The 15,965-nt window shown below is 31.9% G+C and overlaps 1 long non-coding RNA gene across 1 annotated transcript; it reads right to left on the bottom strand.

Moving 5' to 3' along the window:
• Positions 1 to 5,140: 5,140 nt before the first annotated feature.
• Positions 5,141 to 15,296, bottom strand: LOC127737327 (uncharacterized). The gene is made up of 4 exons (XR_007999391.1): positions 15,139 to 15,296; positions 14,726 to 14,888; positions 6,051 to 6,140; positions 5,141 to 5,555 (listed from the first exon to the last, which is right to left on the bottom strand). It is a non-coding gene; the product is annotated as an uncharacterized LOC127737327 (long non-coding RNA).
• Between the last annotated feature and the right edge of the window lie 669 nt (positions 15,297 to 15,965).

The raw sequence follows: 15,965 nt of genomic DNA on the forward strand, positions 1-15,965 counted from the left end.
TTCATTTCATTGGTTGATATAGTCTTAATGTTTGATTTTGTAAGGTTTAATGGACTTCTCCCTTTTAGAATTTGAATTGGAGTATTTTTGTTAATATTTTGTTTCGCACTGAGATATCTTCTCTTAGAAAACATTTATAATTAAGCTAAGTTTAGTACAGTTAACTTTTGTAGATCAAGGCATTGCATTGACAAACATTGTAAACAACAGATTTGGAAGGTGAACAGACTTATAAAACAGCAGTATATCTTAAAACTTCAAACATTGACCACACTTTTTATTTTTCCTTTGTGACAAATAGTCTGAGGAATATTGTTTTACCAATGTCTGTACATCTGTGTTTTTTAATAGAATGGTTTATTTTTTGGCACCATGTTTACATACATACTAAAGGTGTGTGTTTTAGCAGGAATTTCATTTTAGTTTTTTTGGAAAGATTGGAACTTGTTCTAAATCTTTCCTATGGCACTGGCCTCCCTAACAACAAGTAACTAAGCACAGGTTAGCTACTAAATCTACAAAATGTATACACACTGAAATATAGTTCCCTATAATTCTCATGTCTGTGCACATATAAACTGTGAAAAATTTGGGTATATTTTTGGTGCAGTTCATTCAAGTATGTATGTCTTTAAAGTGTTTTTATATGCTTTTTTTTTATCATTTTGATTAGGTAATTGAGTAATGATCCTTTACTACTATGATTGACAACTGTCATGATCACTTAACAATAACAGACAAGGTTGGGCCTTATTTACAATGCCCCACCTCCTTAAATGCCAATCATATTGACCACATTACTAATCAACCTCAGTCTTACATAATTATACAGACCCTTCAATATACATTTCAATATACTCTCAATACACAAATATTTGACCTCATAATTGAATATACAAATGTATAGAGATGATAGAATTATTCATTGCCTATTACTTTTGATCAGAGCCCTCAAACTTTTGATCTAAACTACATAAAGTGATTTTGTAAACTATGTCTTAAAGATAAATGATTAATTAAGGATTAACAAGATCTTTAAAAAAAATGAAATCTAGATATAAATATATAAAAGGTATTCAAGTAAGGCCTATGATTTACTTGATAAATCTGCAATAATCATCTGTATTTAATCAACAATTTAGGTTAGTTCACTTTTTTGTTATCAGTGATTGGCTTGAAACATTAAGTTAAATTTTAAAACTCTTAATCAGAACAAACCATTTTTTTTTAGTTTATTTCCCATCAAATGTCTGTTAACAATTTTAGTCATTTGATTATAAGAAGTGTATATATATTTTTGCAATCAAGAAAGAATTCTCATTTCAATAAAATAAGTTTTTTAATTTGTTTTTGTTGAAAAAAATACATTTTCAATCCCCTTTGCTGAAAAATATTTAAATTATAAATTGATAAAAATACACTCTATAACTTTTAATCTTCAATGTCATATAATTATGATATTTGTTTTCAAAATCAATAAGCAATTCTCAGAGGAGAAAAATAGTATACCTATGTTTCAACTTACCAAACGCCCCAAAACTACCTTTTTAGATTATTTTTTGACCCAATAAAGTTCCTAGCTTCAAGTCTATCTGTTGGTATATGCATTTTTTGTTTTGTTTCAGAAGATAAAATGTAAAAGGTGAAATGTGTAAAGGGGAACATCATTTGGTAAAGATATAACTGCAATTCAAATGAAATTCTTGTGCAAATTAAGGGACCCCCTATCATTCAATTTGATTCACATTTAGCTCATTTTATCTACTGGAAAAGTGCTTTTCCTTCTAAAGACCAGCAGTTAATGCAATTGTCAGCAATAGTGCTTTATTAATGTTATTTTTTGTCCACACCATACCTAAATATGATTTGAAATTATTCAAACTACTCTTCCAATCTTTCCATGAGTGATTTCCACCACTTTGATTTTATCCTTTTGTGAAATGTTGGGTAGTTTAACATATTTATTTTTTTTCTAATTTACATACAGTGCATTGTTCAAATGCCTAACTCCTTCAAAGTTTTCCAGCTAAAAGATGCAATGCTTGTCTACTTATTTCTCCAGCTAAAAGATGCAATGCTTGTCTACTTATTTCTCCAGCTAAAAGATGCAATGCTTGTCTACTTATTTCTCCAGCTAAAAGATGCAATGCTTGTCTACTTATTTCTCCCGCTTAAATATGCAATGCTTGTCTACTTATTTCTCCAGCTAAAAGATGCAATGCTTGTCTACTTATTTCTCCAGCTAAAAGATGCAATGCTTGTCTACTTATTTCTCCAGCTAAAAGATGCAATGCTTGTCTGCTTATTTCTCCAGCTAAAAGATGCCATGCTTGTCTACTTATTTCTTCCTACAATTTTATAGCTAGAGTTTTTTGTCCAGCCATGCTGGATCTATGTGATCACTCCAGAATTTAAGATGGTGCACATTTTTTAGTCAAAGACATATCGTGAATTTGAGAGTGTGTTTTATGATTTGCAGATTGTTTTTATACACCATTTTAATCATTTATTGCCAACTTCTGACATGTTATTTTGGCCTTCAATTAAGAAAAGAGAGGTCGAACAGCTACTTATTTTTTTATATACACTTGCATATAGTTCCTTTGTAAATCAAAATTTATAATATATTAATATTTATTAATTAAAGTGAAAAGGTAATATAATATTGAATTTAAGCAGTTGATAAGAATTATGAAAGTATTTTATCAGTATCTTATGCTCGTGTAAGTAATTGAATAAAATTTGGTACAAAATTGAAAACAACACGTTTAATAATTTCATGCGTCTGAAGCGCTTTTCTGGATTTACCTTCATCAGTAACGCTAAAAGCCAAACATTTGAAATCCGAGGGATGTATAAGTACCGAAACAATTGAAGAGCTATATGACAAAAATACCTAAAACTAATAGCCAAATTCATCTAAGGTCAACTTTGCCTGAGGGAGTTGAAACCTTAGTTTCTTTATAATTTCAAAATTTAACAAATGTATTGATATCAAAATTGATTCCCACTTTTTTCAAATGCTATTATTTCAATTCTTTCCTAAAGGAAATTAAGAGTACTGATACAATATCAGAACTGTCATGATTTACAAACAACAATTACACTCAAAGGTGTGAGTAATAATTGGAATCATCTCCACTATAATGCTATCTTCCTTGTTGCTTAGGAGACTGTACAAAGAACGCTTGCCTATCAAATAGGACACCCTCTTCAACGACCCAGTTCCTATTAATTATCTTGCCCATTTACTTGGAGTTCCCCAAATGTGCAAATATGTCTATTGCCTGTAACTTGAAAACCATCTGCAACGAATGTTTTACGGAGTTGACCAGTTTTTTTAGATTTTTGCCTACATGTATTTCAAAGATATCACATAATTGACCAGAGAATCTCTACAAAGAACTAGTACCTATTAACACAAATGTCTCTGCTGTTAACTTAGATAAATGGTCTGGATTTTTGGGTCCCATTTTTAAATTGGTCTACATTGAGGTCCAAAGGGTCCAAAATTAAACTGTGTATGATTTCATCAAAAAATTAATCATTGGGGTTCTTTGATATGCCAAATCAAAAGTGTATTTAGATTTTTAATTTTGGGCCCGTTTTCAAATTGTTCCACATCAAGGTCAAAAGGGTCCTAAATTCAACTTTCTTTGATTTCAACAAAAATATAATTTTTGGGGTTCCTTGATATGTGAATCTAAACATGCATTTATATTTTGGATTTTGGGCCCAGTTTTCAAATAGGTCCAAAGGGTCCAAAATTAAACTTAAGTTTTATTTTAACAAAAAATGAATTATTGGGGTTTTTTGATATGCTGAATATAAAAATGTATGTAGATTTTTGATTTTGGGCCCAGTTTTCAAGTTGGTCCAAAATTAAACTTTGTTTGATTTCAACAAAAAATAAATATATGGGGTTCTTTGATATGCCGAATCTAACCATGTAATTAGATTTTGGATTTTGGGCCCCGTTATCAAATTGGTCAACATTGAGGTACAAAGGGTCCAAAGTTACTTTGTTTGATGTCAATAAAAATTGAATATATGGGGTTCTTCGATATGCTGTATGTAACCATGTATTTAGAATTTGGGCCCAGTTATCAAATTGGTCCACATAGAGGTCCACGGGCCCAAAATTAAACTTTTTGTTTGATATCATCAAAAATTGAATTCTTGAAGTTCTTTGATATGCTGAATCTAACCATTTATTTAGATATTGAATATTGGAGCTTGATGGGTAAATGTCCAATTTCAAATTTTTAAGTTCTTACACCACATTAATTCTGTGTCGGATATTTAATCTCAATCCAAATTCAGAGCTGATTCAACCTTGAATGTTGTGTCCATTCTTGCTCCAACTGTTCAGGGTTCGACCTCTGCTTTCGTATCAAGCTGTGCCCTGCGGAGCATTTTATCTTAATATGGGATAAACGTATGTCATACGCGTATATGTAATGGGAGCTTGCTTCCTTTGTTTTATATTTGAAAAAAGCGGAAGGGACAATTTCCCTTGGATTTATTTCACCCACCCTGAGACTACTGTGTTATAGTAGTCTCAGACTCACAGGATAACTTGAAATCTAAAAGTTGTCTTATCTTATTTGAATTTGATAATTATAGTCTATAATTTTCATAAAATAAACATATACATATTGTATGGAATTTCGTTGGGTTTTTCCCCCATGGTGTTGTATGTTTTCCTTTCACTAAATGGTTTATGATTGGTATTTCCTCTCGGCTGTTTTCCTTTCACTAAATGGTTTATGATTGGTATTTCCTCTCGGCTGTTTTCCTTTCACTAAATGGTTTATGATTGGTATTTCCTCTCGGCTGTTTTCCTTTCACTAAATGGTTTATGATTGGTATTTCCTCTCGGCTGTTTTCCTTTCACTAAATGGTTTATGATTGGTATTTCCTCTCGGCTGTTTTCCTTTCACTAAATGGTTTATGATTGGTATTTCCTCTCGGCTGTTTTCCTTTCACTAAATGGTTTATGATTGGTATTTCCTCTCGGCTGTTTTCCTTTCACTAAATGGTTTATGATTGGTATTTCCTCTCGGCTGTTTTCCTTTCACTAAATGGTTTATGATTGGTATTTCCTCTCGGCTGTTTTTTTATAATGATTGAAGAAAAATAAAGAAAATATTTATTATAATAACTTACATAACAGTAAATAATTAATTTGCGTTACATCTGATCGAAACATTTCTCTACCACAATTATATAAATACTACTACTAATATCACAAATTCTGGACGGAATCATTAATACTGTTAAACGATCAATGGCATAGAACTCAGAATATAGTACATTCTTGGTAATATTTTCCAAAGCGTACACCAAAACGTTGTGATTGGTTCGAAATGTTCTAAACAATGGAAATTCTGCCAATGACGTAACGGAATAATTAATACTGTTGCAGGATCGAAAGTGTAGAACTGTCTGGATAGCAATTTAATTTCTTTAGATACTGAAGACCATTATAAAACCATGTCAGAAGAAAATTGTGAGAAATAGTTATAGTGTTGAGCTCATCTCTGTCTGTTAGCCTGGAATAAAAATATGTATAGTTAATTAACCAATTTGATTAAGATTTTTTTACTATAATTGATAACATAAATATTTATACACTTTGTCCTGTTTATCCAGACTATTTTGTGAAATGTAAATATATGGACCTTTTGAGTCTGAAATAAAAGACTGACAAGCAATTCTGTAGCAGCAGAATTGCTTTTATAATAATGTAGATGCGAATGCGGAAATGGTTTGGTTATTTACATTCATTCGAATGAAATGCTATATATATATTGATATATGTTGTAAAAGTGTATACATCATCTCAATAATCAATATTACTTAGTTGCAAATTTACAACAATCAACATCGAGATTTGCCGGCAGAAAACAATACAACTAACTCCAAGTTCAAATTTTTTATGGTTCATTTGTTGATTTTTGTTAATTTCCTATTGTTGAGTTTTGTTTTTTTGAATTGATAAAATGAGATGTATGAAATACGTCAATGAGAGGCTGTGAATTACGTACCAATGATAAGCTAGTCCGCTGATTGTTGTTGTTCTGTTGCTGTGTTTTGTTGTCCAGTGTTCTCCTCTGGTTTTTGATCTGTTGTTGTTTCTGTGAAGGAATTTTTATATTAGTGTAGAAAGTAATGTAAAAGACATATTTCAAACTAAGACGCCTGGGATTCCTTGTTGTAATTACTTTCTATGCGATTTGGGAAAGAAACAACATAAAAATCATTATTGGTTATTGATCAAGAAGGTGTACAGAATTTAACTTCCAAATTGAAAATTTGAATTTTAGCAAAAATTCGTAATTTATATATGTTTCAAACACACTGAAAAGTAGCATTTAACTCGTGAAATCATCAGGGATTTATTCTATTGTTTAACCTCTTTATTCTGCAGCAGTGAACAGAAAGGTGGCCGTCAGTTCGTGTAAATATTTACATTTGTCCTAATTTTTATTTCAGTACAATCCCAATAGGCCTCGAAATTATACAGCGTATAAGCGTATACATTATACCATGTATAAACATCTGAAAATTATCTAATTAATAGTAAGCAATACCTACAATATACATACTAAAGATAGAAAAGAAAAAGACAGAAATTAAACATTTTAAAATAAAAAAAGAACATGCAAAACGATGAAGTACATGATCTGGCAAAATACAGAATACTTCATCTTTGCTGCCAGGAGAGAAGAGGGGAATGGGTCGTAACCCTTGTCTAGTGAAGGTGACAATACGTGTGCTTGTTTCTATATGAACTCAACATGCAGTGACATCAGCAGTGAATGGGAAAAGAGGGCATCAACATTTCAGTGTGAAATATAACAATTGAGAGATGTGGTATAGGCCCAATTCCTAAAGAAAAACCATCAAATGGAAAGGGTGTAAATAATTAACTACAGTTCACCGTACGGCTCTCAATACTGGTCAATACCTACACTGTATAGTAAACTAAAGAGGCGGAAGATACGAAGGGTACATTCAAATCTCGTAAGTCGAAACGGACAACGCCATGGTTATCTATAAAATGGCAACCAATTCATAAGAGAAAACCAACGACCGGATTTAAACTTTTAACATTAAACGAAAAATAATCATGGCAGACAACAACCAACATCATCCACTGGACTCCTTGCTCACGACTTGAGACAGGCACATACAGAATATGATTTGCATTACAATGGACGCTCACTCCTCCGCTTAACCTGGACAGTAGTGTACAGGATAACTTTAGAACAAACTGTAAAAATACGTTGACAAGGGCATGACAAGTACACAAACAACTACACCGTACCGATCTACGAGTACTTGCTGTTACTGAATTCTAGTTTAAAGCCTAACATATACCAGGTTAACTATCCACCAATACACCTCCAATGAATTTAGTGCAAAGAATGCCACATCAGTCTGAGAAAAGCATGACCTTACCAAAAAACAAAACCAAAAAATAGTTTCGAGAAGAAGAAGGAGAATAATTGGTAATTGCTATATATATAGCAATGTATGTTTAGTAATGTATCAAACGTATCAAACTATTGAAAATAAAATCAATATAAGTACCTAAAAAGAAAATATTTAATATCATACTATATGTCATCTAAACTAATGACAATGCAATCAATGTTAGTATCGATAAAGACAATATTAGGAGATTTGACTATATAATGACTACAGAAACTATTACCCAATGGGTTGAGAGTTTGATGGTTGTGTTTCCCCTGATAACATGCATATAAACATTTTCAATCATGCAAGTAAAGGAAGTCGGGTTGAAAAGGTAAGGACGTATTTACAATGGGATCATACTACCAGCTTGTTTTTCTTCCGTTATATTTTGTTGTTCTGACATGTTCGTTTGTTCAGACGTATTGTTTTGTTCTGTTTTCTCCACTGTCTGATGCGTGTCTACAATATCAATATGTTATTTTCTACTGGACTTTGATATCTAGTACTATAACTACGTCAAGTCATCTAAATGTAGATTGATCAATTCAATTGATATTTGTAAATATCCAGTGGCAAGTATTTTATGCACATTCAGAATGAGGACAAATCATGCAGTAAGTCAATTTAGTAATATGTTCTGTATATATGGTAAAACCGGGATTATAAAGGCAAAAAATTACTAGTGACTGCCACTAGAAAATTGTATGTCGGGTAAGTGTAGTTTTGCATTACGATAGCTCTCCAAACGACCAAACAAAAAGTGACAGGTCATTATGAAGGAAAGATCGATATACAGCACCTTGAGATGTATAACCGACTTTTAAATTTCCTTAAAAAAATCTGGCTAAAAATGTTGGATAAGTTATTTGTCCTATTATATTTGATAGAAAGACAGATTTTGGATATATATTAAATTAGTCGAAATACATACACTTCAGTGGTAATTGGAATACACAACTGATCATAGATACCAAAGGTGTAAAATTCTATTAATTTTACAATCAAATGTTGGAATGAATGAATTTTATGGACTGTCATGTCATTACTGTATTGAAGATGCATTGATTGTATTTGTTTATTTGGTGTTATACGTAGTCTGTCAGTTTTTAGACAGTAATCATGCATACATATAGGTCATCAATATTACTAATTTGCTTTTCGGAATATTAGCTCATAAATCGAGTTTAACTAGCGATCAAAAGAAGAATCCTTATAAATCGAGTTAAACTAGCGACCAAAGAAGAATCTTTGTTTTGTTCAATTAACATTGAGGGGAACCGTAAAAATAATTTAGAGATGATTTTTCTGTCTAATTTTCATTTTAAGAATACATATAGGGTTCTGTGAATTGCATAATTGTTGAAGTAATTTGAATACTGTATATATTATATATCTTGTTTCCCCGAAACGATAGTTGGTAGTCTGATAATTATAATAGATCGTAACAATCGAATCAAATATTTCAATATTATATCCGAGACATTTAATATATTTTTATAAATCCAGCTTATTTAAATTCTTCAAGTCTATATCAGATTTAAAGGCAATTGTTCGTTTGACCTGCGGTGCGGGTTCATGAGATTATTATAAAATGTAGCAAGGATATGTAACGTGCAAATTGATAACACGATTAACAGTCTGTGTTTTGGAAAATCTTATTAGCTTTACATGTATATTAATTAATCTGATTAATCCCAGACATAATAGTTTTTACAAGTTTACCTAACAGAACTGTTATTCAAGCTTTTAACTGAAAGCGCTGACTCAGACTGCAACGAATAATGCTTAAACAGGAATGTAAGGACATGTAGTACACGTAGGCGTCAATTATAATGAGACAGCAACCTAACAACAAAGAAAACATCTACAGCCCACTAGACGATCGTCAACGATCATCAGTAAACCAAACAATGACAAGCTGAATATTATCACGAGCAACATGGGACACATTTTAGTTGAATTATTTGATTCCTTGAAATGCCCATTAATTTAAAAACAAGTTTTAGAACATTTTAAAATGAAATGGTGACCTACATTTCTCAATTAATACAAAACTATATAAGTGGCTAGGTTAGACCAGTTTGGAAAGTATACTTAAATCCCTAATTAACTTTATTAGAGGAAGATCAGGCGATACAATAAAACTAAAAAGGGAGAATAAATGGTAAATCCCTAATTAACTTTATTAGAGGAAGATCAGGCGATACAATAAAACTAAAAAGGGAGAAGAAATGGTAAATCCCTAATTAACTTTATTAGAGGAAGATCAGGCGATACAATAAAACTAAAAAGGGAGAAGAAATGGTAAATCCCTAATTAACTTTATTAGAGGAAGATCAGGCGATACAATAAAACTAAAAAGGGAGAAGAAATGGTAAATCCCTAATGAACTTTATTAGAGGAAGATCAGGCGATACAATAAAACTAAAAAGGGAGAAGAAATGGTAAATCCCTAATGAACTTTATTAGAGGAAGATCAGGCGATACAATAAAACTAAAAAGGGAGAAGAAATGGTAAATCCCTAATGAACTTTATTAGAGGAAGATCAGGCGATACAATAAAACTAAAAAGGGAGAAGAAATGGTAAATCCCTAATGAACTTTATTAGAGGAAGATCAGGCGATACAATAAAACTAAAAAGGGAGAAGAAATGGTAAATCCCTAATGAACTTTATTAGAGGAAGATCAGGCGATACAATAAAACTAAAAAGGGAGAAGAAATGGTAAATCCCCAATGAACTTTATTAGAGGAAGATCAGGCGATACAATAAAACTAAAAAGGGAGAAGAAATGGTAAATCCCTAATGAACTTTATTAGAGGAAGATCAGGCGATACAATAAAACTAAAAAGGGAGAAGAAATGGTAAATCCCTAATGAACTTTATTAGAGGAAGATCAGGCGATACAATAAAACTAAAAAGGGAGAAGAAATGGTAAATCCCTAATTAACTTTATTAGAGGAAGATCAGGCTTTATTAGAGGAAGATCAGGCTTTATTAGAGGAAGATCAGGCGATACAATAAAACTAAAAAGGGAGAATAAATGGTAAATCCCTAATTAACTTTATTAGAGGAAGATCAGGCGATACAATAAAACTAAAAAGGGAGAAGAAATGGTAAATCCCTAATTAACTTTATTAGAGGAAGATCAGGCGATACAATAAAACTAAAAAGGGAGAATAAATGGTAAATCCCTAATTAACTTTATTAGAGGAAGATCAGGCGATACAATAAAACTAAAAAGGGAGAAGAAATGGTAAATCCCTAATTAACTTTATTAGAGGAAGATCAGGCGATACAATAAAACTAAAAAGGGAGAAGAAATGGTAAATCCCTAATTAACTTTATTAGAGGAAGATCAGGCGATACAATAAAACTAAAAAGGGAGAAGAAATGGTAAATCCCTAATTAACTTTATTAGAGGAAGATCAGGCTTTATTAGAGGAAGATCAGGCTTTATTAGAGGAAGATCAGGCGATACAATAAAACTAAAAAGGGAGAATAAATGGTAAATCCCTAATTAACTTTATTAGAGGAAGATCAGGCGATACAATAAAACTAAAAAGGGAGAAGAAATGGTAAATCCCTAATTAACTTTATTAGAGGAAGATCAGGCTTTATTAGAGGAAGATCAGGCTTTATTAGAGGAAGATCAGGCGATACAATAAAACTAAAAAGGGAGAATAAATGGTAAATCCCTAATTAACTTTATTAGAGGAAGATCAGGCGATACAATAAAACTAAAAAGGCAGAATAAATGGTAAATCCCTAATTAACTTTATTAGAGGAAGATCAGGCGATACAATAAAACTAAAAAGGGAGAAGAAATGGTAAATCCCTAATTAACTTTATTAGAGGAAGATCAGGCGATACAATAAAACTAAAAAGGGAGAAGAAATGGTAGTGTAAAGGTTTACAATAAAATTGATTTCAGATAAAAACATGGAGTATTATGTAATATAACAACTACCTTAAAAACATTACAAGACAATACAGTCGTTTTTCAGTCGTTTTGATTGAAGTTACATGCCGGCCTTAAATACTCTACCAGACGTTCTTAGAATACGACTGACAAAAAGAACTCTTTAATAATACATTATATATAGTAACATGTACTATAAATGAAGTTATTTAAATAAGAAATCCTTGAAATATGAACCATAAATGTTCATATATTACTGTTACCTCCTGGGTAGATAACATCCTGTTTAAACCATGACTTTTCATTAGTATATGCAATCCATGTGTAATGTCGATGAGAACCAACCTTCAGTTGTCTCGATACTTGAGTATGGCTAAAGGGATACGTTAGTTATACGACAGGAAAAACCATCCCAACAACACAAACCTCGTTACTTGAGTACGAATAAAAAGAGACGTTAGCTATACGCCAAGAAAATACACCCCAACGACACAAAGTAACTTAAAATATAAAGAGGTATACTTTAAGTCTACATACAATAGACTGGTGACTATGTAATATGTCAAACCCTTAATCCAAATCACCAAGCTTCTAAAGCTTAAACTGATAAAATTGGTCTAAACCTATAAAAATCTGCCATCGACACAAAATTCATCATATAACGAAAGCATTAACATATACCATAAGATTATGGGTTTTATCTAGTTGAAACATATGATCCCCTTTTGTCAGTAACCTGAGCAGTGTGAAACATAGGGTCCCGTTTTTTCAGTAACCTGAGCAGGAATTTTAGCAGGGTGAAACATGTGGTATACTTTTGTCAGTAACCTGAGCAGGAAGTTGAGCAGGGTGAAACATAGGGTCCCCTTTTGTCAGTAACCTGAACAGGAAGTTGAGCAGGGTGAAACATATGGTCCCCTTTTGTCAGTTACCTGAACAGGGAGTTGAGCAATAGGAAACATATGGTCCCCTTTTGTCAGTAACCTGAGCAGAACGTTTAGCAGGATGAAAAATAGTACGTACAGTGTAAGTGTCTTAAGACACCGATTCGTTGGGAATTTGAACTTAGGATATTTCATATAAAACTCTACGCAATCGGCTCGTTTATTAGTGGAATCTGTTATCTAATTATAGTTAAAATTCTTCTAAAAATATAATAAATACATAAAAAATGAAGAGTTGAAGTGTATGAACAGCCAGTGGAATACAGTGCAGTAACTTTGGATTGTCTAGTCTTGATTATTTCCTGTTGTTTTGTGATTGATGGGTACCGTTATAGTATATATATTTGTTTAGGGGCCAGCTGAAGGACGCCTCCGGGTGCGGGAATTTCTCGCTGCATTGAAGACCTGTTGGTGACCTTCTGCTGTTGTCTGTTCTATGGTCGGGTTGTTGTCGCTTTGACACATTCCCCATTTCCATTCTCAATTTTATTGTATACAAGGCGTATATGATAATCCATGGTATTGTCATGTTTCGTAATAAATACTTTGCAAGGTCGCGTATCTCATTTTATGACGAATTGAAAAAAAAATTGGAGTATGAAGAAAAATAGGATTTCCATACTGAATTTAGAGCTCTGTACTTAATTTGTCAAAATGTAATTCATATTGTGCTGGTTAGAGAATGATATATTAAAATTATAGGTCACCACTGGGAAAATTACTATTTTGTTTCCAGAAAGACCACTAAATGATAGAATTTTGAAATAAACTATGAGTTCTGAGGTAGTCAATCTGTTAAATGATAAATGCTTTGCTTTCAAGATTATTTTTTTTAATCGGCTTTACTGGGGGAAAATATTTAAAAAAATACCAAAATGAATAATTTTACAGTGACAGTCGATCTATAACAAAAATACATTATTCGATTTATACCACATTTTTATGAGTCAAACCATTTCTGAATGTGTAAGAACAAGTACGTTAAATAAATGTTATTATTCAAAAGAATTCACTGCAAGTCATTGAAATAAATTTCTGCATCAAAATTTCCTTATTTCAGTGAAAATTAAACTGATAAATAACGATCCTTGGGGCTGTATTCTCCATATAGTATCTGAAGTATTTACGGTTTTGTATTCAGTAATAGTAATTTAAGATGACAATGTAAGGACATCATTGGTAGTGTTTATCCCTTGTAAAAGCTGTCGATGAAAGCCTGAAATATTTACATTTGAGGTCGTAAAGTTATAATAAATTACTTTCGACTAAAGATTTTTCAGTAAAACTGTAATAAACAGTTCTGATTGTTTGTGTGTTTGTATATGATTAGTACATTTATGACCTCGTATTTAATAAAATTTTATACTAGGCTTAAGTTTAGTTGTAATCCATCATATGGTTTCAACTCTGCATGACACGGGTAATTATAAAAATCTTGCTTTTATTCACGGATAATAAAGATTTTATAACGCATACTTTTTATTTAAACTTAAAGGGACATTTGTGTATTGTAGTGTTAGGACAATAGATTTAAAATTTAATTTAGATATATAATATATACATGGTGTTTATTGTAGTTGTCGGTTACTTCAATCCAATAAAATGATGTGTCCTCGGAGAGACACATACCACTTGCAGCCTCCATCTTAGGAGGGACATCCATTAAACTCCTTCTTTATTTCGTTTAACAATTTAATATTTCTTATATTAAGCATAATCAGTGGGACAAAATTGTCACTGGTAGAATGTAGTCCATAACTCCCTCGTATTGGAGTTTGTGTTTTATTTTTTTGCACTTTGGACAGTGTTGGAAAACATATATATTTTTTTTGGTCGTTGGATTGCTGTCTCATAGACGTATACCTCACATCTCTTTTAATTCGTGTTTAAAGACAAAAACAAGTTATTGAGTCCAAATTGAGGCTCTAGAACACGAAAGGCGGGGAGGATATAGCTATTTCCTAAATCCTAACATGTTTTTCATAGTGCCAAATATACCACTCAACAGTAGAATTCATCATACACAACAGAAATTTCCATCCCCCAAAACAAGAGATAAACAATCACATCGTCCAAACAAAAGAAAAATTTCATGTTCCAGAAAGAAGGAAAAACTTAATATATTTATTCTGAATCAAGGAAAACAAATTGAAAGCAAGAAAACAAGTACCCTCCAAAAAATACCCCCCCCCCCCCCCCCCATAAATTTGTTCGTAATGCACCTTTATATGAATCAAGTATTTAACAAATGTAATATCATCCCATCTATACATAGTAACTTGGGTACAGTGATACATTATAAATAAGTTATTATTCAATCAGTTACTTTATATCAGGTATTTTATATTACACATTAGTCTAACTGTTGTCTTACCTGTTTGTCCACCCCCATTTTCCTGGGGTTTATTTGTGGTCCCAGATTCGGCAGTCTTTGTATTACTACAGCCCATTTTTAGATGTTAATCCTTACTGTCCCGAATTGCTAGTGGACTCCAGGTACAAAAGTTGTTGTCTTGTTTCTATGACAACACAGGTATCTTAAATTGATGGGAGAATAAGTCATTAAACATATTTCAATACATGTCGATTATCATAACAACGGAGAAATACACGCACTTAAAAATTAAGTATTTTGTTTTTTACAATTCTGATGAATTATTCAATGGAAGTTTATTGCAATACAACTTTGTCGCAACTTTTGACGTAATAGATAAAATATTAGATATGACAAAAATAATTAAAAACAAATCAATGATTTAAAGTCATTGTAATAAAATAAAATCATACTTAAGAAGCATAGGATTTCCCGTCTCCTGTATCAACGTTAAAATGCAAGATCAAGCAATGTCATGTGTCGAACGACTTTAAAACAAAAAATTTAAATCCCGCAATGATAATGGTGTTAAGCAGAATAATCTCTCAATGTTATTTTACGCAGTATGTATCCGGAATAATGATTATTGTTTGCAAAATACTGAGAATTGTTTAGAGTTTATTTTTAGGGCTCAATTTTCCCCAAAAAATCCACAAAATTAGCCAAAGGTCAACTTTGACAGTGGGAGTTGGATAATAATTTCTCAATTTATCAACGGAGAATTTAAGATTTATTTTTTTAAATAATGTCCGTACTGACTACTGGGATTATGATACCCCCGAGGACTAACAGTCCGCCAGCAGTGGTATCGACCCAGGGCTAGTAAATAGATATGATACTTTATTATTTTCGTGTGCCCGAAGTGCTTTTCTGAATTTACCATCATCATGAACGCTTAAACTCAAATATTTTGAAAGCAAGTGAAGTATGAAACCTAAATACGTGAAGAGCTAGATGACCAAAAGAGACCTAAATAATAATTATACGATTGGTCTAGTTTGCCTCCATATATTCAGAATAATATCTGTTTGTTTGTTCTACTTTACACTATGGAGGAAAATACAACATCAATATGTCAATTATTAACTGGTGATAGAACATCACTAAGATACTATGTAAACTATAACATGTATAGAGACCTAATTATATGCAAAGTAAATCAAGCCTTCATTTTAATGGAATTTTTGTGTTAGTCAGGCTATCAAAGTATATCGTTATGACACAATATAGTGTGATGCAG

The sequence above is a fragment of the Mytilus californianus genome, unplaced genomic scaffold (genome assembly GCF_021869535.1).
Source record: "Mytilus californianus isolate M0D057914Y unplaced genomic scaffold, xbMytCali1.0.p SCAF_1, whole genome shotgun sequence".
In the NCBI taxonomy this organism is placed as follows: Eukaryota; Metazoa; Mollusca; class Bivalvia; order Mytilida; family Mytilidae; genus Mytilus; species Mytilus californianus.